Consider the following 26,263-nt stretch of genomic DNA (forward strand, 5'->3'; position numbering starts at 1 on the left):
TGCTTAATATGTTGCAAAATAATGTAACATTTTACGGGTTACCTAACGAAAATCCTAACACCCATTTAACAAATTTCCTAGAAATTTGTGACACATTTAAAATTCCAGATGTGACTGCAGAAGCAATCAAACTTCGCCTCTTTCCTTTCACTTTGAAGGATAGAGCCAAAGAATGGTTAACTTCTATGCCAGCCGCAACTTTTGCCACTTGGGAATAATTAGCCCAAGCGTTTTTATCTAAATATTTTCCTTTAGCAAAAACTGCAAGAGTCATAAAGGAGTTAACATCTTTTTCTCAAAATGATAATGAGACCCTTTATGAAACTTGGGAACGTTTTAAAGAACTTCAACGTTTATGCCCACACCACCAATTACCCGTTGAACTTTTAATGCAAACATTTTACAATGGACTAAATCCTACAACTAGGGGTTCATTAGATGCTATGTCGGGAGGGCTATTTATGAAGAAAACATCAGCCCAAGCGAGAGAACTTTTGGAGGAAATGGCAATCAATAGCAGTATGTGGCCCGCGGAACGTGGACATATGCCGGTGGCAAAACCATCATCCTCAACCTCATCGTCAGTTAAAGGTATAGTTGAACTTGATCCAGTCGCGATGCTACAAGCCCAATTTTCTGCTTTATTGCATAAAATTGACAAATTTATGGCACCACGCGATACCAATGGTAATCCAATCCAAACGGATGTGGATTACGAAAATATGAGTGAGATTGAACAGGTAAATTTTGTCCAAGGGCAAAACCAAACTAATAATCCTTACTCTAATACTTATAATTCTGGATGGAGGAATCATCCTAACTTTAATTGGGAAGATAACAGTACCAATAATAATAGTGCTAATCAAAATCGTACCACTAATTATCAAAATCAGTCAAGAGATATGATTAGCACTTTATCTTCTAAAATCGACAAGTTTATAGATGCTATCAGTGGAAAAATAAGTAATCACGACGATGGTTTTAAACGGATCGAAAATAAATTCGATCAGCTTATTAAAAACCACTCATCTAGCATCCATAATTTGGAGGTTCAAATTGGTCAACTTGCTAAATCAATTCCATCCCGAAAAGAGGGAAGTCTTCCCAGCCATACGGAAGAAAATCCGAAAGAGCAGGTGAAGGCTATTACTCTTTGTTCAGGAAAAAATTATCAAGGGCCTGAAATGCCCAAAGATGTAACATTACCGGGAACTGATTTACCAAAGTCCAAAGAAGATATCTTAATCACAAATATTTCACCATTTGACACAGGTACTAAAACTTTTGTACCCAAGCCACCTTTTCCACACAAAGTTCGAAATAAGGACTATGATAAACAACTTCTAACGTTTTTGGATAAACTCAAAAATTTGCATATCAATTTGACGTTTATGGATGCAATAACACAAATTCCTAACTATGGTAAGTTTTTAAAGGATTTGATTTCAAAGAAAATCAGTGGGGAAGGAATTTCATCCATTTCGTTAACTGAAGACTGTAGTTCAATAGTATCAAGTAATTTGCCCACTAAACTCAAGGATCCCGGATGTTTTACTATTCCGTGTAAGTTGGGAGATATTGAATTCCCAAGTTGTCTTTGTGATTTAGGAGCAAGTATAAACTTAATGCCATTGTCTATTTTTAACAAGTTAGGTTTAGAAGAAGATATCAAACGTACCAATATGGTTTTGCAATTAGCGGATCAAACCACTAAAAGGCCGTATGGTATAATTGAAGATGTTTTAGTCAAAGTCGATAAATTTATTTTTCCTACCGATTTTGTTATCTTAGACTTTGCATATGATGTAAATTGCCCTTTAATTTTTGGCAGACCGTTTATGAACACGGGACGCGCTCTAGTAGATGTGTCGGAAGGGAAGGTAGTTTTAAGGATAGGAGAAGATAAGGTCGAGTTTAACATGAACAAAGCGATGAAATACCCTATGGAGGAATTCGCTTGTATGAAACTTGATTTAGTCGAGGAATGTGTCAATGATGTAATTCAAAGTGAAGAAATAATTGAACCTATAGTAGACGAGGAATTAGATGATAAGGACCCAAAGCCTTTGATTAGAGAAGATGGACCAGTTCCGCCTTCGATTGTAACACCCCCTAAATTAGAACTTAAAGAGTTACCCAGTCATTTGAGGTACGCTTTCTTAGGCGAAGGCGATTCTCTACCTATAATTATTTCTAACAAATTAACAAACGATCAAGAAGAAAAATTGAAAGATGTTGTTAGAAATAGGATAAGAAGTATGGGTTGGCAAATTTCAGACCTAAAAGGAATTAATCCTAGTATAGTAATGCATAGAATTCACTTAGAAGAGGATAAGCCACCTAAAGCGGATAGGCAAAGACGCTTAAATCCGAACATGAAGGAAGTAGTCAAAAATGAGATTACTAAACTTTTAGACAATGGAATCATTTATCCGATCTCGGATAGTGAATGGGTTAGTCCAATCCATTGTGTACCTAAAAAGGGAGGCATAACTGTTGTAAGAAATGATGAAGGTGAACTGATACCTACACGAACCACCACCGGTTGGAGGGTTTGTGTAGACTATAAGAACCTAAACAAAGCAACCAGGAAAGATCATTTTCCTCTACCTTTCATTGATCAAATGATCGAAAGGATAGCCGGTCATGCATTTTACTGTTTTCTAGACGGTTATTCCGGATTCTTTCAAATTTACATTTACCCGGATGACCAAGACAAAACAACCTTCACATGTCCTTACGGAACATTTGCATATAGGAGAATGCCTTTTGGTCTATGTAATGCACCAGCAACTTTTCAACGATGTATGACAGCAATATTTAATGACTTCATTGAAGACATAATGGAAGTTTTCATGGATGATTTTTCAGTTTATGCAGATTCTTTCAATGCATGTTTACAGAACTTAGATAAAGTATTGTCTAGATGTGAGGAAACGAATTTAGTTTTAAATTGGGAAAAATGTCATTTCATGGTAGATGAAGGAATTGTTTTAGGTCATAAAATTTCTGAAAAAGGTTTAGAAGTTGACAGAGCAAAGACTTCAGTTATAGAAAAATTACCCCCACCAACCACTGTTAAGGGAGTAAGATCATTTTTAGGTCATGCAGGTTTTTACAGACGGTTTACAAAGAATTTTTCTGTAATTTCCAAACCACTTACTAATTTGCTTATGAAGGATTCAACTTTTGATTTTAATAAAGATTGTTTACAAGCTTTCAATACTTTGAAAACGGCTTTAGTCAGTACACCAATAATATCAAAACCCGATTGGAATCTACCTTTCGAAATTATGTGTGATGCGAGTGACTTAGCTGTAGGATGTGTATTAGGTCAAAGGAAGGATAAGAAACTTCATGTTATATATTATGCGAGTCACACATTGTCCGGTGCACAACTAAATTACACCACAACTGAAAAAGAAATGTTAGCAGTAGTTTTTGCATGTGATAAGTTCCGATCTTATTTGTTAGGATCTAAAGTTATTATTTATACTGATCATGCAGCTTTACGATATTTATTTGCTAAGAAAGATGCAAAACCACGTCTTATTAAATGGGTTTTACTATTGCAAGAATTTGACATTGAGATTAAAGACAAAAAGGGAGTTGAAAACCTGGTCGCCGATCATCTATTAAGACTTGAGGATGAAAACGGTCCCATCGGTGGAACATCAGGTATTCGAGATGATTTTCCCGATGAACATCTCATGCAATTACAAAGTGTCATAACTCCATGGTATGCGGATATAGCCAATTACTTAGCTGCACATGTTGTGCCAGATGGATTGACTTACCAGCAAAAGAAGAAATTCTTTTCAGAAGTTAAGAAATATTTTTGGGAAGATCCATTCTTGTTCAAAACATGCGGCGATGGAATATTTAGGAGATGTGTTAGTGAGTTTGAACATGAATCTATAATGATAGAATGTCATGCTAGCGCTTACGGAGGTCATAATAGCGTAAGCAAAACAGCAGCTAGAATACTTGAATGCGGATTCTTTTGGCCTACTCTGTTTAAAGATGTCCGTTCATTTATTATCCGCTGTGATAAATGTCAAAGAATGGGGAATATAGGAAGGAGAGATGAGATGCCTCTTAAGAACATATTGGAAGTTGAAATCTTCGACGTATGGGGAATTGATTTCATGGGTCATTTTCCTCTTTCTTTTGGCAACAATTATATATTAGTAGCCGTAGATTATGTTTCAAAGTGGGTTGAAGCAATTCCAACCCCAACAAATGATTTTAAAGTAGTTGTTAAGTTTTTAAATTCAATATTCTGTCGATTTGGAGTTCCTAGAGTTATGGTAAGCGACGGTGGTACCCATTTCGTAAATAGAGCTTTTGAGTCACTTATGAAAAAATATAGAGTACACCATCGTATCTCTACACCGTACCATCCTCAAACGAATGGTCAAGCAGAAATTTCAAATAGAGAACTCAAATGGATAATTGAGAAAATAGTTTCGTCTTCTAGAAGAGACTGGGCACATAAACTTGACGATGCACTATAGGCATACCGTACTGCATTTAAAACACCTATCGGGATGACACCTTATAGATTAGTCTATGGTAAAGCTTGTCATTTGCCGGTTGAATTAGAACATAAAGCATATTGGGCTATAAAAACCCTTAATTATGATTTGTAGAGCGCAGGGAAAAAGCGTTTGTTTGACTTAAACGAGTTGGATGAATTACGCTATTTGTCCTACGAAAATGCGAGCATTTATAAGGAGAAAATAAAAAAGTGGCATGATGCCAAAATCAAAATTAAAAACTTTAATGTTAGAGATAAGGTCTTACTTTTTAATTCTAGATTAAAATTATTTCCAGGTAAGCTAAAATCTAGATGGGCTGGACCATTTTTGGTTGTTCAAACATTTGATTACGGAACATTGGAGCTAGAAAAGTCTAATGGAGACCGATTTAAGGTCAATGGTAATCGTTGCAAAATTTATTTCGACGGAGCTCCTATTCAAGCAACTGAATCCGTGGATAAATTTTATAAAAATTAATTTCTTTGATTTTTATGTTTTTAATTTATAGCTTTTCTTATTTTCATTCTTTTTCTTTTTAATTTATTGTTTTCTTTTTAATTAATTTATTTTAATTTTTATTTATTTTTATATATTTATCATTAAGTACAAATGAGTTTTTTTCACATTAAAATTTTAATTTAGTCGTGTTATGAAATTTTCATTAAGTGTTAAGTGTTATTTAGAAATTATATATGCAGAAATCTCAGTTGAGATTTTCTATGTTCCAGGATTTGGAAATCTCAGTTGAGATTCCGAAAATCTCAGTTGAGAAATTTTCTGTCTTTTTACATTTGAAATAACTGTAAGTGATTACAGTCTTCTTTCTTCAAAATTTTCTGTCAGTTGAATCGAAGAGGTATCACTTTGACACCTATTTCTTTCTAACAGACATAACCTTTCACTTATAGTTCTTATATATTCCTGTAGGATCAGACTTCTTCCATTTTACTTCATCTTTCTAAATTTCTTTCTCAAGTTCTCAAATCCTACAGACTTCATTTTTCTTTTCTATCACAAACATGACTAAGTCTTTGAAGAACATTCAAAAACAAAATTCTTCTCGAAAAGAGAAAGTTGATATCTCTGATAGATATGGAGCATGGTTTCCCATTTATAACCATGACGAGGGGAAACGTTTTATGCAATTCAGATATGCTCAGTTCTTTGGCATGATGTATCTGGACGAGTTTCTGAACGAGGAACTCGGGATAAGCGAAGACATTGATCGCTATCTGACTAATTTGAGTTGGTCAAAATTTGTTCATATGAAATTTCCTATTATTGGAAATTGGGTTCTGGAATTTTTCTCCACAGTTCGGTTCGTCAACAAGAGACGTGTTCGTCTCAGTTTTCATTGTGAGGGGAAGGTATTTACTTTTGGCTATCCAGAACTTCACAATTGGTTTGGATTTCCACCCCGAGACACAACTCAACACCATCCTGGAAGGGATATGACTTCTAGAGACATATGAAGGATGCTAATAGGATTTAGGTGATTCAATCCACGTCTTGCCTTCAACAAATCCATTAATTCTAATTCCATGTTGTATCTGCACAAATTCCTCTATCACAGCCTTTTTGGTCGAGTCAGTAGCACTATTGTGAAAGATACTGATCTTTATGTGTTGGGCGACATTTTCCAAGACAACTCAGTTAACTCCTTAAAGATTTTGATGGAGGGGTTAGTTGGTGCTTCCCGTTCGAAGAAACGGAAGATTGGGTTCGCCAACATCATATGTGGAATAATTTTAGGAGCCAAGGGAACCATTTCTGTTCCTTGGACTGATACAGAACCATTCCCGATTTTAGACTACGAGTTCTTGGAGAACGAAGGACTTGTCAAACGAGTTTTCCGTTCTGGTCCAACATTCCTTTCTGCACCAGAGAGGCAAGTCTTCGTTCAAACGAAGATTAACAGGGCCAATGCACATCGTCTGTCATCTAGTTAGGGATATATATATTTTATGTGTTTCTGTTTATTGTTTTTAATATATATATGAGTGATTGTTTGTAAATTATGTTTTTATAATGTTTCTATATAAATGTATATTATGGTATTGTTTATAATGATAAATGAAAGTGCATTAATTCATTAGTTTATTTCTTTTATTTAAGGAACAACCTTTGGTTTTCCTTCAATTTAATTTTTCAGTTTTGTTTATCTCAGTTTCAGGGATTAATATTTACATTAATGTCACTTACTTCACGGAGGAATTGGTTTTGAAGTGTTAAAATCATCAAAAACAGTCCCAATTTTACCCAGATTTTTCAGAATCTCAGTTGAGATTTCGAATTCTCAGTTGAGACAGCGGAGGAAATTTTTTTTGGCAAAATTTCGCCCCTTCCCCACTTGCTATCGCGACTGAGATTTTGAAAATCTCAGTCGCGACTTGTGACCTGCAGGTGCAGGATTGGGCGAAATTTCACCCTCTTTTCCTATTCCTACTCTATTTACTACTTATTCACCTATCCTAATCCATACCTATACTTACACCTATTTATATCACCTATTTTTACCCCAATCAATCATCTTTTCTCTTCCCAATAACAAGATTCACTCATCTTCCCCATAAATATTTACCCTATTCATCTTCTTCTTCCCCAATTCACCACCATTATCTTTTATTCTAACTTTCATTCTTTCATATTTTCTTCATCTCTTTCACCCAAATTTCACAAACACAAAATATGCCTAGACAAAAGACCGTTGCAAACAAAGCCAAGGCCACCGAGATCAATCGTTTACGAGTTCAATATGACGCACTGTTCGATATTACGTCGGAAGCCGAAGGACGCAAATATCGCCGATTCTCTAATGTCCTAATAGAGTTCGTCGACATGCCTTTTCTTGACACCGACACGGTAAACACTCTTTCTTTTACTGAGCGTATTGATGAATTTCTTACCGTTCTTGGTTGGAAACGATTTGCTAGTATGCGTTTTCCTAGTCTTAAAACGCATATTATTGAGTTTTTGGTTACTCTAACCTATGACAAGAAGAAAGGAGTTATCTCTTTTCGGAGTGATGGAGTTCGTTATGATGTTGGGTATGCGGCCATGAACCGTTGGTTTGGTTTTCCTACTCGAAATTTTTATTCAAAGCCAAAGCCTTTTGATTCACACACGGTTTGGAATTCTTTAACCGGTTTAGATGTTTTTAGTCCAAAGAATACATCTAGTAAGCTAATTAAGGATGATTGTGTATTCTTCTTTCACAAGTTTTTATCATTCTCCTTATTTGGTCGGGTTGAAAGTTCAAAAGTGCAAGTTCGTGATTTGGTTGTGTTTGATGCTATTTTTAAGGGTTTGACAATTGATAGTATTGAGATGATATTTACTAATTTAGTTCGAGCTTCCAAGTCCCGCAATAAGCAAGTGCCTATGGGTAATTTGATTACCGGCATTGTATTGGGCGCTCGAGGTGAATTAGCGGATTATCAAAATATGTCTCATGTTGGTTTACCTTCATTGGATCTCACGGCACTTCAAAGGGCCAATTTATTGAAGAAGTTGGGACCCCCCGCTTTTATATCTTATGCGGATCGCACAAGACGTGTTTTTGCTACCATGGGTAGTGAAGCATCGGGTTCACAAGGTTTAGGTGCCCAAGATGATGATGAGGAGGATGAAGAGGCATTTGATGAAGAAGAAGCGGAGGAGGAGAACGTTGATGTTAATGCCACCGAGCAAGCAAATGTGGAACCAAATGAAGAAGAACAAGTTGGATGGCAACGTGTTTTGACACAAATGAACGAGCATAACCGTCACATGAATTTGCGGTTAGATGAAGTCGTTGCCAATAATGCCGAAATGAGTTCAAGGATCACTACATTGAGTCGTGAGCACAAGTCTACTCGTCGCCGGATGCTCTCTTTCTTCCGACGCCAAGGAGTTGAGACTATGCCTTCTCCACCACCATCACCTTGATAGGTTTTATCATTTCTCTCTTTAACTCATTTCCGTTATTATTATGTCTTGTTCAATTTGGTACAATGTTTTTACTTATGTTTTGTACAATTCTCTTTATTATTCATGTTTGAATATTAACGTACTATCTTTTCCATTCCAATTCGTATGGTTTATTTCGTCCTATTTTTCGTGTTTTATCGCTTTTTGCACCAATGAGGACATGGTCCAAATTAAGTGTGGGAGGAGATATTTCATATCCATTTTATTTTTAAGTACGAATGAATGCAACGAATGAGAATGAATGCTATTTTTTTTAAATGCATGTTGTTATCCAATTTTAAGTAAAGTATAATATGCAACAATTTTTCAAAAACAAATGCAACATTGTTTTTTGCAACACTTTTTCTCTTGCAACACTTTTTCACAAATAATAGCAATTTTTCATAAAGGATACATATTTTTGTTAAGTAAATATTTCATATTTTTTCAAACACTTTAACTTTCAAAATAATGTTAAGCATATTTTAAGGTTATCATTATTGATAGAAATAATATTTCTATACGGGCTATATTTTTACAAATATTTTTACAAATCTCCGATACGATTTTATCGAAAACGTCTCGAGTAAATGTATATAAGTAAAATTTCTTTAGTTTCAAATCTCTATTTTATATCATGAATTCATGATAAATATAAATCTATTTTCAATTTTCAATTAGGTTTATAGGCATAAATCAAACTAATAATTTTAGCTTTTTAGCTCGATATTATTTTTCGTCTTACATTAAAAACCAATTGAAGTTTTTAAGGAAACTTTAGCCATAATACATGTTGAATTTCAAGTCAATATAGGATGAATGTGCTATTTTTCTTTCCCAATTTTATTTTCATATTAAATCAAGTAGTCGTATTCTTAACTTTTGGCCACGATTGAGACCAACCTTATCACAATCGAGGTATGAAAGGGAAGAAAATTAAGTATCGTTTACTTTTGGCCACGATTGCGACCACCCTTATCACGATCGAGGTATGAAAGGAACGTTAAAAAATTAAAGCAAAATTAAACGTGTTTAAAGTTTTAAGTAACGATTGCGTCCACCCATGGCATGGTCGGTACCTCTTAAACGAACACGAAAGCAAATAAAATGCGTATAAAGTTACGATCGACACCACCCTTATCTTGGGCGTAACTAAGCAAATATATTAAACCTAAATCCTTAAATCCATATTTGTAATAGTTTAGGTTTGGGAAAGGAAATTTTGTGCTTAGAAATGCCTTGAGACGAAAGATTCAAAAACATGCGTGCTTACACCGTCCCGAATACTTCAATATAAAAATTGAAATACAAGACGAGTAATATATCTCCTTTACACTAGCTAGTTTGATACCTTGCGTATAAATTTACCATGAAAAGTTTATCTTTCGGTTTAACTAATTCAAAGAGGAATATATGGGTATATATTCTATTTATAAAGAGATTGATTAAAGAATAAATTCAGTGAAATTTTGCTCGGGACTAGCAAAAGCTTAAGTGTGGGAGTTTGTTAAGCCCAAAATATACCTAAAATATCATATATAAATACGTTAAATTTACATTAAAATCATGCTAATTATATTCATTTGGAATACTTTTACGTCTTTATTTACTTCTTTGATGCAAGGTACCTAAATATTTGGTAAAATCCAAATAGGAGCAAAAACGAAGCTAAAACGGAGCTAAAATGGACGAAAAACCTTAAAAACGTACCAAGAATGCATATCAGTCAGAAGAACGCTCGAGGAGGATGAAAAACAGTCGAACGCCAGGGAGAAAATCTCAGTCGCGACTTACGGAGGCCAGACCGGGGGAAAACAACGTATTCAAGCTCGCCCCTATACCCCCTGTCGTGACTGAGATTTTCAGAATCTTAGTTGCGACAGCGAACCTCCCTGCACACAAAACACATGTTTAAAACGGAAAAACGCGTCTGTTTGTTCGGATAAAAGCGACCCTTCACCAGCAGACACGACCCGTCATTTACAACCCTTCAACAACTATAAATAAGTGATCCATTTCAGAAATCAAGGTTGGTCAAGTTGGAAAAGTTAGAGAAATTAGAGAAGAAAGTTGTTATGTTGAGTTTCTGATTCAGAAAAGAATCAGAAAGTTAGATTTCATTTCTGTAAGCAATCGTGTTGTACACGAATTGTATTTAGATTAGTTATAAACACAGTATTAGTTTAGTTTTCATTCTGATAGTGGACGGGACCAGTCTCTATTCCAAAGATCCAGCGAGAAGAATTGACGGCTGAAGCGCATATGGTTTGACGAGCCTACGAAGTTTGAGAGAAAGATTGACGACCCGGATCTCAAAGTCTTCGTTACAATGCTATCCAAGTTTCTACTTCTCTGTTAACTTGTGAAAATTCACATTTCAATTAATGATATACTTATTTATTCAATATATTCTTACTGTTGTTATTTTGATATTGTTCTGACAAAATGATTTTCACAATGATATATTGGTGTTTTTATTAAAACGTTCTATTCCATCTTATTCTTATAAGAACTTTGTTGAACACTTAACAAATTTAGTTTTTATGGATGACATGATCGCTGATCGCAGCTTATCAGAAGTAAAACACTAGTTTGATTAAGGTAGGAATCGTCTCTACGCTAGAGGGATTTCTATGGTTCGAAGCCATTTAATTGAGTAAATTATTATATTGTTACATGTCCATAATCTCACAAAGTTAAAGTTGTTTACTTTGCTTTATGAAAATAAGATCTATTTCATTCTGATTACGGAAGTATCTGTTTTGTAATCAAAATTCCAAACGGAATTGTTCTCTAAACTCGATATAATCTTTCTATCTAATCCTAATTTACCAAAACCTATTCCATCAATTAAACGTATTTCTTTTATTAAACCCAAACACGTGATTAAACCGAATTAAATAAAGTTTTAGTTAAAAAGCGTTCCCTGTGGGTTCGATATCTTTTATTACTACAAGCGTATACCGTGCACTTGCGGAAATCGCTCAACAAATATTAATCCTAACGTGCAAAAAAACTATGCTTTTCTCTATATTCGCGGATCAGAACAGACAGAACACGAGATTGTGGCTCTGATACCAATGACGGGGTTTATCCTACAAAATAACCTCAATATAAATACGAGTTTAAGGCTTAGCAACTCTTTGAGAAATAGACATCTGAAGGATCAGATCAATCACGATTATGTATTACCGGTCACGAATCACTAATGCTAATGTTAATCAGGAGGTGAAAATGGAATCTATGAACTAAAGCGACCTTAGAGACATAGAGGGATGAAGCGCATAGAGTGTGGGATACATGGAAGCATATTAATTCTTATTCTCTTATACGATTAGGGTTGGTCAGCTTTCTATTTATAGCCTTTAATTAGACTATAAAACTCTAACTCTAATCAGCTATCTTTTTAGATGAGCTAGGCCCGATTCTATTTCGGGCGGACTAATCATTTGGTCCATAACCCTTATAATTCTAAGAATCATTAATAACAATAATAATATCTTGTTGTGTTTTCTTTTTCCTCGTTTTATTAAAAAAATGGATAAGGTATCAAAATAGGATTATGGTTTTTGGGGAAGTAACAATTTAGCCTCCACCTACTAAATATCACCAATATAGGCCTAACGTTTAAAAAATATATCAATTTATGTCTCGATAACGGATTGAACACGCCATTCTTATTCCTAAAAAAACCATTACATGCTAGAAATACCATTAATAATAATATCTTTATCTTTTTGAATTTACTCATTTTTTTCTACACTATAAATTATAAATAGATGAAGAGAATATATTGGTTTTTGGAATGAATTGGCTATCTCTGTAATTTGATTAAAGCCAGAGGCCACTGGTTTGAATCGATTGTAACCTAAAATTCCAAATTTTAATTAAAATGTATCTCTTTTAATTAAAATTCCAATGGTTTAAAATGTCTCTTTTTCTTTCAAAAAAAATGTGTCTCTTTTAATTATAACCTATCAAATTAATTTTTTGTACTAGGCACATAGTATAGACATTCATAGGGTGGGTAAATTTAAAATCAAGGATTTACTTTCCAAAATTAGAATAAAAATAATATCAATTCAAATCCTGGATAATCCAGGAATTTATATCAAGGATTTACTTTTCAAATATTAAAATAAAAAAGTGAAACATTTCATTTATAAATTGAACAAAAACACAGACAAAACAAGTGAACAAATTTAAATTCTCCAGAAACAAAATAAAAGAAAGAAGAAATGGCAATTAAGTTTTCATTGGTGATGAATTTCTTAATTGTTGCTTTAGTTCTCATTTCATGTAAGTGCATATCTACATTTGATTTGAAGTTCCTACAAATTTTATTTTATTTATACTAATTATTATATATTAATGCAGGTTCAAAAACTGCAAACGGTGAGATAACTAGAGGACCAATAGCAACTTTCACTTGCAATACAACACCTGATTGTGCCGCTCCGAATCACTGTCTTTGTCGTACTTGTACTTGCATCCAAAATAAGTGTTTTTGCAGCGCTGCGGCATTAGACACTGAAACAGGCATTTAAATTATCTTATTAATATGAAATAAAATTTATGTATTACCTATCCCATATTAATAAAGTTTCTGAAATTGACTAAGCATTTTGGGTTTTATTTTTCTGGATTTCAACAGTATAAATTATTTTTCTGTAATTTGAATTGATTGTAACGAACAGAAGCAAAATGATTCTCTTAGTAAAGCATATAGAAACTGTCACAAAAACTGGAATTCAATAGTTTTCAAAGGAAACATGATCATTGTAACAATATTGTCAGTTATAGTTCACTTTTAAACATTGTCAGTTATTCGTGAATGGTGTTTATTATTTTCGAATATTTTGGTTTAATTGCATCATTACTTGTTTCTTTAATATGGTTTAAGAATTTAACAACAATGTTTAAAACTTTTGGTGAATTATATTACTTGTGAACATTATATTTTATTTGTTTAGATTGTTTTAATTATATTTACATGTTTGTAAAGATATATGTTACAAATATATATGTTTTTAGATAATATAATACATATTTTAATTGAATTTACATAACAATTTTGTTGACTTACAAATAAAAAATACAAAAATACAAGTCCCATTAATATCCAGTTAATCCTCAAGAACCCCGCCTCCCAAAATTAGCGCCTAACGTTTTTTAGGGCTTTTGCAATTTATGCATGCTGTAGTTTCTCACACTTATGGAGTGGAGAATCCAGTTACTGGTGAGTTGACTAAGTTTGGGAAAACTTGAGACGAGTAACATTGGTGAAATGTTTTTCCTCGTTTTTATAATTCATTTATTTGTGATGATTTTAATGTTGTTGAGGATATTTTGGCTAATCTTTTCCTTTTGTGTGTGTTGTATTTCGTTTGACATATTTTCATTTTTTAAAATATATTTAGACTATATATATATATATATATATAGGTGAGTGTTTTGAGGTGAGAACCTAATTTCAATATTGAGTTGTTTCAAGTTTTAGGTTTCAATTATAGGATATAATAAAACGGCATAATACACAAATAACCCCTGAATTTATCCAAATGTTGCAACTGCCCCCTCCACGACCAGCTTTTGTATTTCACATGTTTTTTCAATTGCAGTCTATATCAGCAATTTGGAGTTATGTCTTACAATTGGACAAGTTTAAGGGGTTATGTTTTATAATTGGACAAGTTTTAGGGGTAAGTTGTTACAATTGAAAGTTCGGGTGGCATTTGCAATATTTAGATAAGTTCAGGAGTTATTTGTGTATTAGGCCTAATGAAAAATATGACAATTTTGAAAGAAAAAGGAGCAGAATCCTTAAAACTAATCGCTAACTGTAATAATAATGTTGATGAGTTTAGATTTTGTGCAGTAAGATAATGTTTCAATGATAAATTGGTCCATCTGTTGGTGATGTACATAGCTCCACGAGTTCATTATATTTGGGATTGGATATTCCACAAAAAGTTATGGGCGAGTTTGAATTTCTGTGCTGTGACTCCAAATAATTTGATGGGTGGGGCTTATTTACTGTGCTATTAAATTATGATGTTTACATCGTCAGTTATGGGTGGGTCTTCTGACAATGTCTGAGCAACCATAAATAAGAGCAGTTTTATTACCAACCACATCCATTCTTCAGATTTCCAACTAAAAAATGAACTCCAAAACCAACACCGATTATAGCAGAACAAAGGAGTTAAAAGCTTTTGATGAGACAAAAGAAGGTGTTAAAGGGCTTGTTGATGCTGCGATTACTCAAATTCCTCGTATTTTCCGTTGTCCACCCGCCCACATCATCTCGCCTACTGCTGCTGCTAATCTCAACTTGAGTTTTCCCCTCATTGATCTATCAGGTGTTGATAAAACTTCAACTCTGCGCAAAGAGGTTGTTGACCAGGTGCTGAAGGCTTCTGAGACTTGGGGATTTTTCCAAGTAATCAACCATGGGATTCCTGTGAATATCCTGGAGGAGATGAAGGAAGGAGTAAGGAGATTTTTCGAGCAAGATTCAAAGATTAAGAAGGAATACTATACTCGTGATCTCACCAAAAAAGTTGGATATAATAGCAACTTTGATTTGTATACTGCCCCTTCGACTAACTGGAGAGATACACTGGTTTTCCAATTAGCTCCAGATCCTCCTACTCCTCAACAACTGCCAACTTCTTGCAGGTCAGAGATGTTAAACCGCTTTCAAAATAATAATAATAATAATAGCTGTTAGATTTATATGTATGATTTTTTTTTTCTTCAGAGATATAGTAATGGAATACTCAAAACAAGTTGAGAAATTGGGAAATAGAGTGTTGGAATTATTATCAGAAGGTCTAGGTTTGAAGGCAAACTACTTGAAAGACATAGGTTGTGGGGAGGGACATATTCTGTTAGGGCATTACTATCCAGCGTGTCCGCAACCAGAATTAACATTTGGCACAAGTCCGCATAGCCTTTCTGACAGTTCTTCTGCAAGATCAAATTGGTGGTCTTCAAGTTGTTCATCAGAATGAATGGATTGATATCCCTCCCACTACAGCTAATATCAAATGATAAGTTGATAAGCGTGGAGCACAGGGTGCTGGCAAATAGTATAGGACCAAGAGTATCCGTGGCCACCTTTTTTAGCACAGATCTAATACCAACACCAAGAATCTATGGACCTATCAAGGAACTGTTATCTCAACATAATCCTCCTAAGTACAGGGAAACCACAGTCAAAGAATACACTACCTACTTCAATGCTAAAGGCTTTGATGGCACTTCTGCTCTGCTGCACTTTAGGCTCTGAGATTTTCCTTTGGACATGTATAATAACTACTTTTAAGGGATATTATTTGAAATAATGGCTTGTTCAAGTAGATTGGTGGAGTGGCTTGTGCTTTGTTTTTCACGTTATCCCACATAGAAAGATTGTAAGATAATTGGTTTTAAGTTTATATTGAGATAGGCTTTACAAGCCTTTTGAATTGTGATAAGTGCATACTTCAACAATAAATAATCTCACTTTTGTGCTTTATAATTATCATGTTTTATCATTTTTGCGGGTTGTATTGTTTTTTTTTGTATCTTCATCTCTACAAGCCAATGGTGACTAAAAGGAGATAAATTGGGCCTAATTTGGGTCGAGCTGATGTCGGTGCGTGATCCGGAGCTGATTGGGCAAAAATTGGTCTGAGTCAGAATTAGTCTTGCACAAGACTAAGGCAGTTACGGGCTGGCAGTTTCCTGTTTCGAGTAGGATTACTTTCCTGATCCGGATTGGACAATTTGGGAACAAGATTTTCAGCTAAGGACGAATTTGTAGGAGACCAATGAGGAGGCAATTAATTTCCTTGTGGAAGAAGGATTCTTGAGCTATTTTGAAGGGATTTAGTTCCTTACATTTAGAAATTATGGTAGACTTAAGGATTCCAGAGTTCCAAGTTTGATGATCAGCTTTTATATATTATTTTTTTTCCAGCAGAAAAACATATACGTTCTATGGCTATTCGTAGCTAACTTCGGTTAAGGGTTAATTCAAGGGAGATTTTCTCCGTTATCGTGAGACTGTTGTGTTTCCTTTTTCTCAACTTAAATAGCTGTTTATTTGTTCATCGTGTTTAGAGAATTATTCTCAATTGATTGTTTGTTCTATGAATGATAACTGCAGGTTGTTTGTCGAATCGAATAATCATAAGGCTGATTTGGTTTATTAGAGTTTCACCTAAGATAACCAAACAAAGTAGTTATTGACTTTTTGAATCAAGCTAGTTTCGTGTTTGGAAGAACGGACTCAAGTTGGACAAACCTGAGTTTGTATTCCACGTGACATTAATACGAATCTAGTTGGGTTTATCTGAGTCAAGTGAACAGATAAGTTAGTCCATAATCGCAGACGCTGAGAGACGATTAACTAAGATCAGGTTCTTCTATTTCTTAAGCTGTTAGTAAATTAAACCCTAGGCGTTGAGATAGGGTTGTTTATTGATTAAGAACGAGTTATTTGTCGTGCTTAAATAGTTCACCATTAAGGAAGAATACATCAAACTGACCCGGTAAATATATGAGAATATAATTTTATCTGTCGATGATCGTTAATGTATGAATCATCCTGCGATTCCCCTTAACTGAATTCATCCAAATATTATTCACAAATCGTCTTTAATTCTTGTTTTGTTTTTGTTTATGATCTTCTACCTGTTACCTTTAAATTTAATAAAGCTTCACAATTCTAAACCCCCCATTTAATTACTTTGTCAAGTCGTAAGAGTTTTGAGTCAATATTATTCACTTGGGTTTGACCTCTTACAATTTACTTGTTTAGAAAAAGTTGGGATTATTTTTGGTGGATTCGGCATTCATCAAATTGTTTAAAAGAAATTTTGGTAAATTCAAGTTCAGCTTTTGTTTGGTAGCTCATTTCATTGTTTTAGTCTTATAACAGCTCTTTTTCTAACCGTTTTATCTCTTTAATAGCATTTAATTGAAACGCTTTAAATCCCCAACATTGTTGTAATGACAAATGTTATCTCTAGCTATTTTTTAGTGAAGAAAAGCAGCTTGCCCGTGATAATTTTTCTAATCACTACTCACCTCATCCCACCTATACTGTTTTGGCTCCACTAAATGTAAGCTCTCTCATCTGTCACATTGCCAGACAATGTCCCTGAATATATGATATGTTTAGATATTGTGCGACTACATTTTTTTAAACTTTTTTTCATAAACACCACAATAGAGAGAAAGAAGAAAGAGAGTAGTTTGAGAGAAAGAGAAGATTCAAAACTAATTTATATTTCATTTTTTTTATTTAATAAGAAGCAACTTCTAAGAAGCCAATTTATTGATTAATTAAAAAGTGTTGTGACTTTCTTACTCGGGATTGGATGGTTCAAGTTGTGGATATTTACCGTGAGGGTAATGGAGCTGCTGATTGGATGGAAAAATTCATAAAACGTGGTTTTTGATGGAGGATAATATTGTAAATAACAAATTACTTATTATCCGTCTATATTAATTAGGATATTATTCTGATATCATTTGTTAGACTAGATTTGGTCGAATATCTCTTGTATCTCTGAATCTCAAAATCACTTAGTTGTATCCTTTAATCTTTTTAAAGTGACTGTTGAGCCATACAATCAAATCAAGTGAGCCATACAATCAGTAGTGAGCACAGGATTGTTCAGTTGGGGGACTGATTTTACACGTGGTATGTAAAAAAAATATTTTTGCTAAATCGATGTCTAATAGAAAAAATTCGGATTAAGAGAGAGCCTAATAGGTAAAAAAAATTGGAAATTTGGATTTAATGAGGGACTAACAGGCTAAAAAAATTAGAAATTTGGAATTAAAACAGGCCAAAAAATTTAAAATTTTGGATTTAGAGAGGATTTAACGGGACCTGTGCCAATTTTGGGGTACTCCTATAGCATTACAGATACATTTCTTCGAAACAGGGGGCTGGAATCACCACAACCTTAAATTTTTACCGAGACAGGGGCCGAAACTACTCATGGCCATGGTGATTCTGGCGGCTGGAGGGGCTGGCCCCCCGGCCTCCCTGTCTCCGCCCCTGCATACAATCTTCATAGTATCGAAGCTACAAGTGAATTAACATCCAAAAAAATTCGAAAATCTTCCACTCCTCCACACTCACTGCCGAAACATGGCCATGAATGGAACTGCCGCGGTAGCCTCCCACATTGTAATTTCGGCCACCTCGCCTCCCTCCAATTTTTCATCTTAAATTAACCCAAAAATTGACATCCCTACTCTTTGTGCTATGGCAAACTCAACTCATGCCTCTACTAAAAGGCTAAGGGTAGGCACATCATGTTGATACAACCGAAATTCGTCCACTTAAGGAATTATCCACTGGAGCGGTCAAATCCGGCATTTAAACATTCGGAACAATTAGATCAACAAAGCGGTGCTATTTGTTTATGATGCTCGTAAAGTTTATAGCATTTAATAGGACAAGTGTATCCTATCGCAACAAGTAATATTGTGCTAAGCACGAGATCGAACCACAAAGACTATTTGTTATAATTAGTAAATCTACCTAGAGTGATCTAATTGTTTAGAGGGTTGGATAAATGTTTGGGTTTTGAATAACTAATTAACTAATTGAAAGCAATAAAGATAACAAAATAAAGTGAACAATTGATATGGTAGAAGGTGAATTAATGGATGACACAATCTAGGCTGAGGAATCCTTTGATTAAATCCTATGTATGGGTTTAGGGAGTTCAGATTTATGTTTTACCAATGATTGAAGGTAATTGTCCTAAGTGAAAGACTAATGTGATCAGTATTGTCCTTCCTATTCACATGCATTCGGGTGACGGCTTGATTAGGCATATACCCTAGGTCATGCAAAGCATTAGGTTTATTGACAACTAAGGCTAAAGTCGTAGCCCAGCCACAAAGCCTCATTCCTAGTGGTCTCTAGCGAAGTCAGGTTAATATAAATTCGGAATAGACGATTCCGTGGTCAGGTTCTCATCTATCTATTATCCTATTTAATGCCAGGGTCACATGCATTACGCACATTATATACATAAACAGGCTAGTTGATCATTATCAATGTTCATTCTAGCATAAATCTTGTTCCTAACAATTTCTAGGCATTAAGCATGCATAAACTGATCAATCAAAGGTCCTAGATCCATAATCATACATATTCATACAATCAATTTCATCCCCATCCCAAATTGGATGGGGATCAGTTCATAGACAAAAAAATTAGAGCAATAGGCATATATGAATAATGGAAAAAACTTCAATTAAATATAAAAGGAAAAGATAAGAGGGAGAGATAGAAATCCAAAACCCGCTTGTCGATTCTGATTACAGAAATAGAAGATGAGGAGCTTCTCCCATCAATTGTTCTTCAATAAGAAATAAAAACTGAAAATAAACCTAATCTAGAAAGCAGGAAAACTAAACTAAAAGCTAAAACTACATTGTGGAGGCGAGAAAGCCCTAGCGGTTCTCTGATTTATTGAGTGGCTAATCCCCGCTCAAGGATTAGGATTATGATGAGGGCATCTTGCACTCATACGCGGGGCGTAAGATAAAACACGCGGAGCATGAATCTGGAGCCGAGAGAAAGGAAGAAACCCACGTGGAAGGGGGACCACTAAGGCATTCCACGCGGAGCGTATTGTCCAGTACGCAGAGCGTGGATCGAACCTTCAAGAGAACCAGTTCCAGGAGGTCATGTACGCGGGGCATACCCCCAAGGGCGCGGAGCGTGCTTCCTCATATGCGGGGCGCAGATCAAACATCGGGAACGAGTTCTACTCAGGAGGTCAACTACGCGGGGCGTAACACTAGAGACGCCACGCGTAAACCCCATCAACAAGACGCACCAGGATCAGGAGTTGCACCACGTGGGGCGTAGCCATACCTACGCGGGGCGTGTCCCGTCTGTAGGATACTTCTTCACCAAGTTCTTTATACTTGGGACCACTCCTGAATTACACCTTTGCCACTCCCTAATTACAACTCTACCACTCCTTATTTACAACCATGCCACCCCTCTACCATTAACCCAACTTACCCTTTAGATTTGTATTTTAATTAGTTATGTAATTTACCCTTTTTGTAATTTGGCAATTAGGTTTTTGAGATGATATAAATTCATCTCTTTCTCTTTGTAATGTTAACTTTTTATCAATCAAATTATCAACTTCTTTGTGAAGCTTTGTTAAGGTTCTACCTTCAACAATGGGGATTTTATTATTCCTATGGATTTAGTCCATGAAATTGGGATTCACTCCTTCTAGTTTAGCTAGAGAAGAACATATTTGTTAGTTTACGATTAAAACTAACACGTCTCGAAACCGATCCGTATCAGATTAGCTCCCTATTTATACAGTTAGGGAGGAAACCCTAATGCCTCAAGGGTAAAAAGGGCATTTACATAGTGTTTTTAATGGGCTTTAGGGCCCGATCCGTGCATTCCAGCAAGGGGGAAGGCGATGGTGCGCCTTTCCCCGCCTCGTCTCGTCGAGACAAGGAGTGTCTCGACGATGTCTCGACGAGACGAGGGCTTATCTCGATGAGACAGGTATTGTCTCGACGAGACAGGTCCTAAATGGGGCGATTTTGCTCCCACTTTTATCCATTTAGGTCCTTGGGCTTTCGAAAAGTGCTCTAATGGTCCTTGATGAATCCCAAAAGTGCTCTGATGGTCCCTGAATAATCCGAAAATGCTCCAATAAGCTTGGGTCTGGTTCGAAAATGCTCAAATAGGCCTAAAAACACCTGAAAACACAGAAAATGCCATAAATAATGGAAATTACTAATTTTAACTAAAAAGTAATAAAACGATACTGAAATTAAAAGGAAACAAAGGGAAAACAAACTAAAATGATCCTAAAAACTCTATAAAAATGGGAGTTATCAACCTCCCCACACTTGGATCTTGCTTGTCCTCAAGCAAGACAGAATCCAAAACAGAGAAAAATTAACAAATAGCTCCCTTACAAAAACAAGAATCTACTACACTTTATTATCCACAACAGTTCAAACTACTCTTTTTGCAATTAAAAACATAATGAACCTCAGACGAGTCTCCAAAACTAATTAATTTGGTTTTATCGATCAACACTTCATGAAAACGAAAGAAAAAGACTAAAATTGATAGCTCACAAGTGGTCACTCTAACGCTCAAGTGTTTGGGTGTAAAAATTTTTTTTGTAAACGCTCTACATTTAATTGCATAAAGTGGTCACGTTGGGATTGCATCATCCATCCGGTCAAAATTAATGCATTAAAATTAAACAAAAGCATAGGTCTCTAAGGGTTGTAACATTGGCTAAAGGTGGGGGTAGGAAAAAGGGAATTTATAGGTAAAAAGTTAAATGACTCAAATAGTTAAAATTGTCGCAAAAAGGACACATTTTTCACATTAGGGAGCTATAAACCACCTCCCCACACTTAAAATCTTGCTTGTCCTCAAGCAAGTCAGAATCCAAAAGGGACACATTATCCGCTATGTATAAGAATGTTTAAGCTCAAGGTTGTGTTTGTGAGTCAATGAAGTATTCGGGAAGCAACTAAAAATATAAACACGTCTTTTATCCTTTCCTCTATTTTATTTTTTATTTTTTTCTGAATAGAGGGGATAAAGAGTGAAAATCAAATGGGTAAAGGTTGCTTCTTCTATTAAAAGTATAACCTTTTAATGATTGCTAGCGAGAATTTGAAGGATAGGTGTGTCTAAGGATTTATCAAAACTAAATTGAGTCAATTAACTTGGGTGAGAAATGATATTTAAGAAGGCTAAGGTTTGTAATAGGGTTGATCAAAGAAAGGGGTAAAAGGCTCCAATGGGCAGAATTACAAAAACATACAGAACGAAATCTTAAAACAAAACATGCAACCTAATATAGAAAAACAAAAAGAAATTAAAAACATGCAAATGGCAGAATCAAAAATCATCCTATCCTAGTATCTCCTCCACACACTTACAACATGCATTTACTTCCATCATTACATAAAAGCAAAACATAAAGTGTAGAAAAGAAATAGGATAGAAAAACTCCCTCAGGGGTGGCTGTCAATCCAACCCCGAATTTTCAATGCTAAATTTTCAAATTCAAGCTGCAGAAAATCAATCCGGCATCGGCGAGTATTCCGATTAGAGGGTTTTGCCAATAGAAAGAAAAAAGAAAACAAACATAAGAATAGAGAAATCAAAAGAAAAGAAAAAGAAAAAACGTTTAATTTTTTTTTGGTCCGTCTCGTCGAGATGAACAATGTCTCGACGAGACGAGGCGAGAAAAATTTTTTTTTTTTTAAACGGAAAAAAAAAATTTTTTTTTACATCTCGTCGAGACAGCCAGGTGTCTCGACGACACGAAAAACCCGAATTTTTTTTTATATATATATATATACAAATCTAAACAATTACTTCAACCTATTCAATTTAATCTAATTATAAACGAAATAGTCCCCAGCAACGGCGCCAAAAACTTGATTCTCGTGAAGTATATAGCATTTAATAGGACAAGTGTATCCTATCGCAACAAGTAATATTGTGCTAAGCACGAGATCGAACCACAAAGACTATTTGTTATAATTAGTAAATCTACCTAGAGTGATCTAATTGTTTAGAGGGTTGGATAAATGTTTGGGTTTTGAATAACTAATTAACTAATTGAAAGAAATAAAGATAACACAATAAAGTGAATAATTGACATGGTAGAAGGTGAATTAATGGATGACACAATCTAGGCTGAGGAATCCTTTGATTAAATCCTATGTATGGGTTTAGGGAGTTCAGATTTATGTTTTACCAATGATTGAATGTAATTGTCCTAAGTGAAAGACTAATGTGATCAGTATTGTCCTTCCTATTCACATGCATTCGGGTGACGGCTTGATTAGGCATATACCCTAGGTCATGCAAAGCATTAGGTTTATTGACAACTAAGGCTAAAGTCGTAGCCCAGCCACAAAGCCTCATTCCTAGTGGTCTCTAGCGAAGTCAGGTTAATACAAATTCGGAATAGACGATTCCGTGGTCAGGTTCTCATCTATCTATTATCCTATTTAATGTTAGGGTCACAGGCATTAAGCACATTATATGCATAAACAGGCTAGTTGATCATTATCAATGTTCATTCTAGCATAAATCATGTTCCTAACAATTTCTAGGCATTAAGCATGCATAAACTTATCAATCAAAGGTCCTAGATCCCTAATCATACATATTCATACAATCAATTTCATCTTCATCCCAAATTGGATGGGGATCAGTTCATAGACAAAACAATCAGAGCAATAGGCAAATATGAATAATGGAAAAAGCTTCAATTAAATATAAAAAGAAAAGATAAGAGGGAGAGATAGAAATCCAAAACCCGCTTGTCGTTTCTGATTACAGAAATAGAAGATGAGGAGCTTCTCCCATCAATTGTTCTTCAATAAGAAATAAAAACTAAAAATAAACCTAATCTAGAAAGCAGGAAAACTAAACTAAAAGATAAAACTACATTGTGGAGGCGAGAAAGCCCTAACGGCTCTCTGATATATTGAGTGGCTAATCCCCCCTCAAGGATTAGGATTAGCTCCCTATTTATAGAGTTAGGGAGGAAACCCTAATGCCTCAAGGATAAAAAGGGCATTTACATAGTGTTTTTAATGGGCTTTAGGGCCCGATCCGCGCATTCCAGCTAGGGGGATGGCGTTGGTGCGCCTTTCCCCGCCTCGTCTCGTAGAGACAAGGAGTGTCTCGACGAGATGAGGGCCTGTCTCGATGAGACAGGTCCTAAATGGGACGATTTTGCTCCGACTTTTATCCGTTTAGGTCCTTGGGCTTCCGAAAAGTGCTCTAATGGTCCTTGATGAATCCCAAAAGTGCTCTGATGGTCCCTGAATAATCCGGAAATGCTCCAATAGGCTTGGGTCTGGTTCGAAAATGCTCAAATAGGCCTAAAAACACTTGAAAACATAGAAAATGCCATAAATAATGGAAATTACTAATTTTAACTAAAAAGTAATAAAACGATACTGAAATTAAAAGGAAAAAAGGGGAAAACAAACTAAAATAATGATCCTAAAAACCCTATACAAATGGGAGCTATCAGTTTACATCCATTAGTTTGTAAAGGGATTCAAGGTAGACTTTGATGGGGATCCAATGGCTGTTCATGTACCTTTATCATTGGAAGCTCAAGGTGAGACTGGTTTACTTATGTTTTCTCAAATGAATCTCTGGTCCCATTGTTGGAGATTGTTGGAAATGTGCCTTAGTTAATTTATTAGCAGATAATGTTTTTTTTAATTATTTGAATTTAAGAGAAGTTATTCAATTATTGCTTATGTTTAGGAGAAGTAATGGAAGTCAGTTGTAACTGATGTTTGTAATTTTGTATAAATTTCCTGAAGTTCAATAGAAGTTAGTATTGGTTCCAAACTCTTTGTGTTGGTTCCAAACTCTTAAAAAGTTAATTACTACAAATTGGTATCAGAGCAAATTATCTTTAGGGATCTATGAGAATGGAAGCAGATGCAGTATCATCTTTTAATCAAGTTGTTGCACCAGTTTTTGATGGCCAAAATTAGCAAGCTTGGGATACTTTGAAGGGTCTCTATCATGGCAATGATAGAACAAGAAGAATGCAATTGTTAAATCTCAAAAGAGATTTCGAGATTTTGAGAATGGAAGAAAAGGAGACTCTACAATAGTTTTCTGATAAACTAATGACGGTGATAAATAAAATCCGATTGATGGGAGAAGATCTACTCGATAGCCGGATCATAGAGAAAGTGCTTGTAAGTTTGCCCGAAAGATTTGAGGCAAAAATTTCATCTCTAGAAGATTACAGAGATATCAGTCAAATTTCCTTGTCTGAATTAATCAATGCTCTATATGCACAAGAGCAAAGAAGAAGTTTAAGAAAAGAAGGAACCCAACAAGTAGTTGAAGGTGCTTATACAGCAAAGGGTTCATCTTTAAAAGGAAAAGCTCAGTCCAAATGTGCTATCTGTAGCAAGCCCGGTCACCATGAAGACGATTGCTGGTACAAAGGGAAGCCTTAGTGTCACAAGTGCAAAAGGTTTGGGCATATTCAAAAGAATTATAGAACCAAGTCTGAAGAAAGTGTCAAGTTGACACATGTTGTCGAAGAAGAAGAAGAAGAAGAAGAAACATTGTTTTAAAATTGGTGACCAATATGAAGCATTTGGAGAGAAGTGCTCCAATTCTAGAATGGTGATGGGAAGTACATCATCAAAACAAACTTTGAATCAAGAAGTCCAATTCTAGAATGGTGATGGGAAGTACATCATCAAAACAAACTTTGAATCAAGAGGTCCAATTCTAGAATGGTGATGGGAAGTACATCATCAAAACAAACTTTGAAACAAGTTGGATGTTTGTAAATACTAAGGCAAGGAGGAGTTTGTTGGAAATGTGTCTGTTGTGTGGAATTAATGAAAGATAAAATAATAAACAATCAATCGAACACAGATTTACGTGGTTCACCAACGTTGTGTTGGCTAGTCCAAATGCAGAAGGAGAATAGTATTATTAGGAGGCGAAAATCAGATTACAAAGATTAGATTTACATAATGGGGTATTTATAATACCCAATCTAACCTAATCCCACTAGGAACCCATGATCCTAATCCCACTAGGAACCCATGATCCCAATCCCACTAGGAACCCATGATCCCAATCCAACTAGGAACCCATGATCCCAATCCAACTAGGAATCTGAAACCCAATACTACTCTGAATAGGAAACCCATGATTCAAGGCATTATGACAA

General features: G+C 35.1%; 1 long non-coding RNA gene, 1 other non-coding gene and 1 pseudogene across 2 annotated transcripts; 2 read left to right on the top strand and 1 right to left on the bottom strand.

Moving 5' to 3' along the window:
• Positions 1-266: 266 nt before the first annotated feature.
• Positions 267-373, bottom strand: LOC136228111 (small nucleolar RNA R71). The gene has a single exon (XR_010688445.1). It is a non-coding gene; the product is annotated as a small nucleolar RNA R71 (small nucleolar RNA).
• A 12,303-nt stretch (positions 374-12,676) lies between these two features.
• LOC136225666 (uncharacterized) lies at positions 12,677-13,109 on the top strand. Its single transcript, XR_010687222.1, has 2 exons — positions 12,677-12,788; positions 12,867-13,109. It is a non-coding gene; the product is annotated as an uncharacterized lncRNA (long non-coding RNA).
• Positions 13,110-14,607: 1,498 nt separating this feature from the next.
• Positions 14,608-16,014, top strand: LOC136225840 (1-aminocyclopropane-1-carboxylate oxidase homolog 1-like; annotated as a pseudogene).
• Positions 16,015-26,263: the final 10,249 nt, after the last annotated feature.

This window comes from Euphorbia lathyris, chromosome 4, assembly GCF_963576675.1.
Source record: "Euphorbia lathyris chromosome 4, ddEupLath1.1, whole genome shotgun sequence".
NCBI lineage: Eukaryota > Viridiplantae > Streptophyta > Magnoliopsida > Malpighiales > Euphorbiaceae > Euphorbia > Euphorbia lathyris.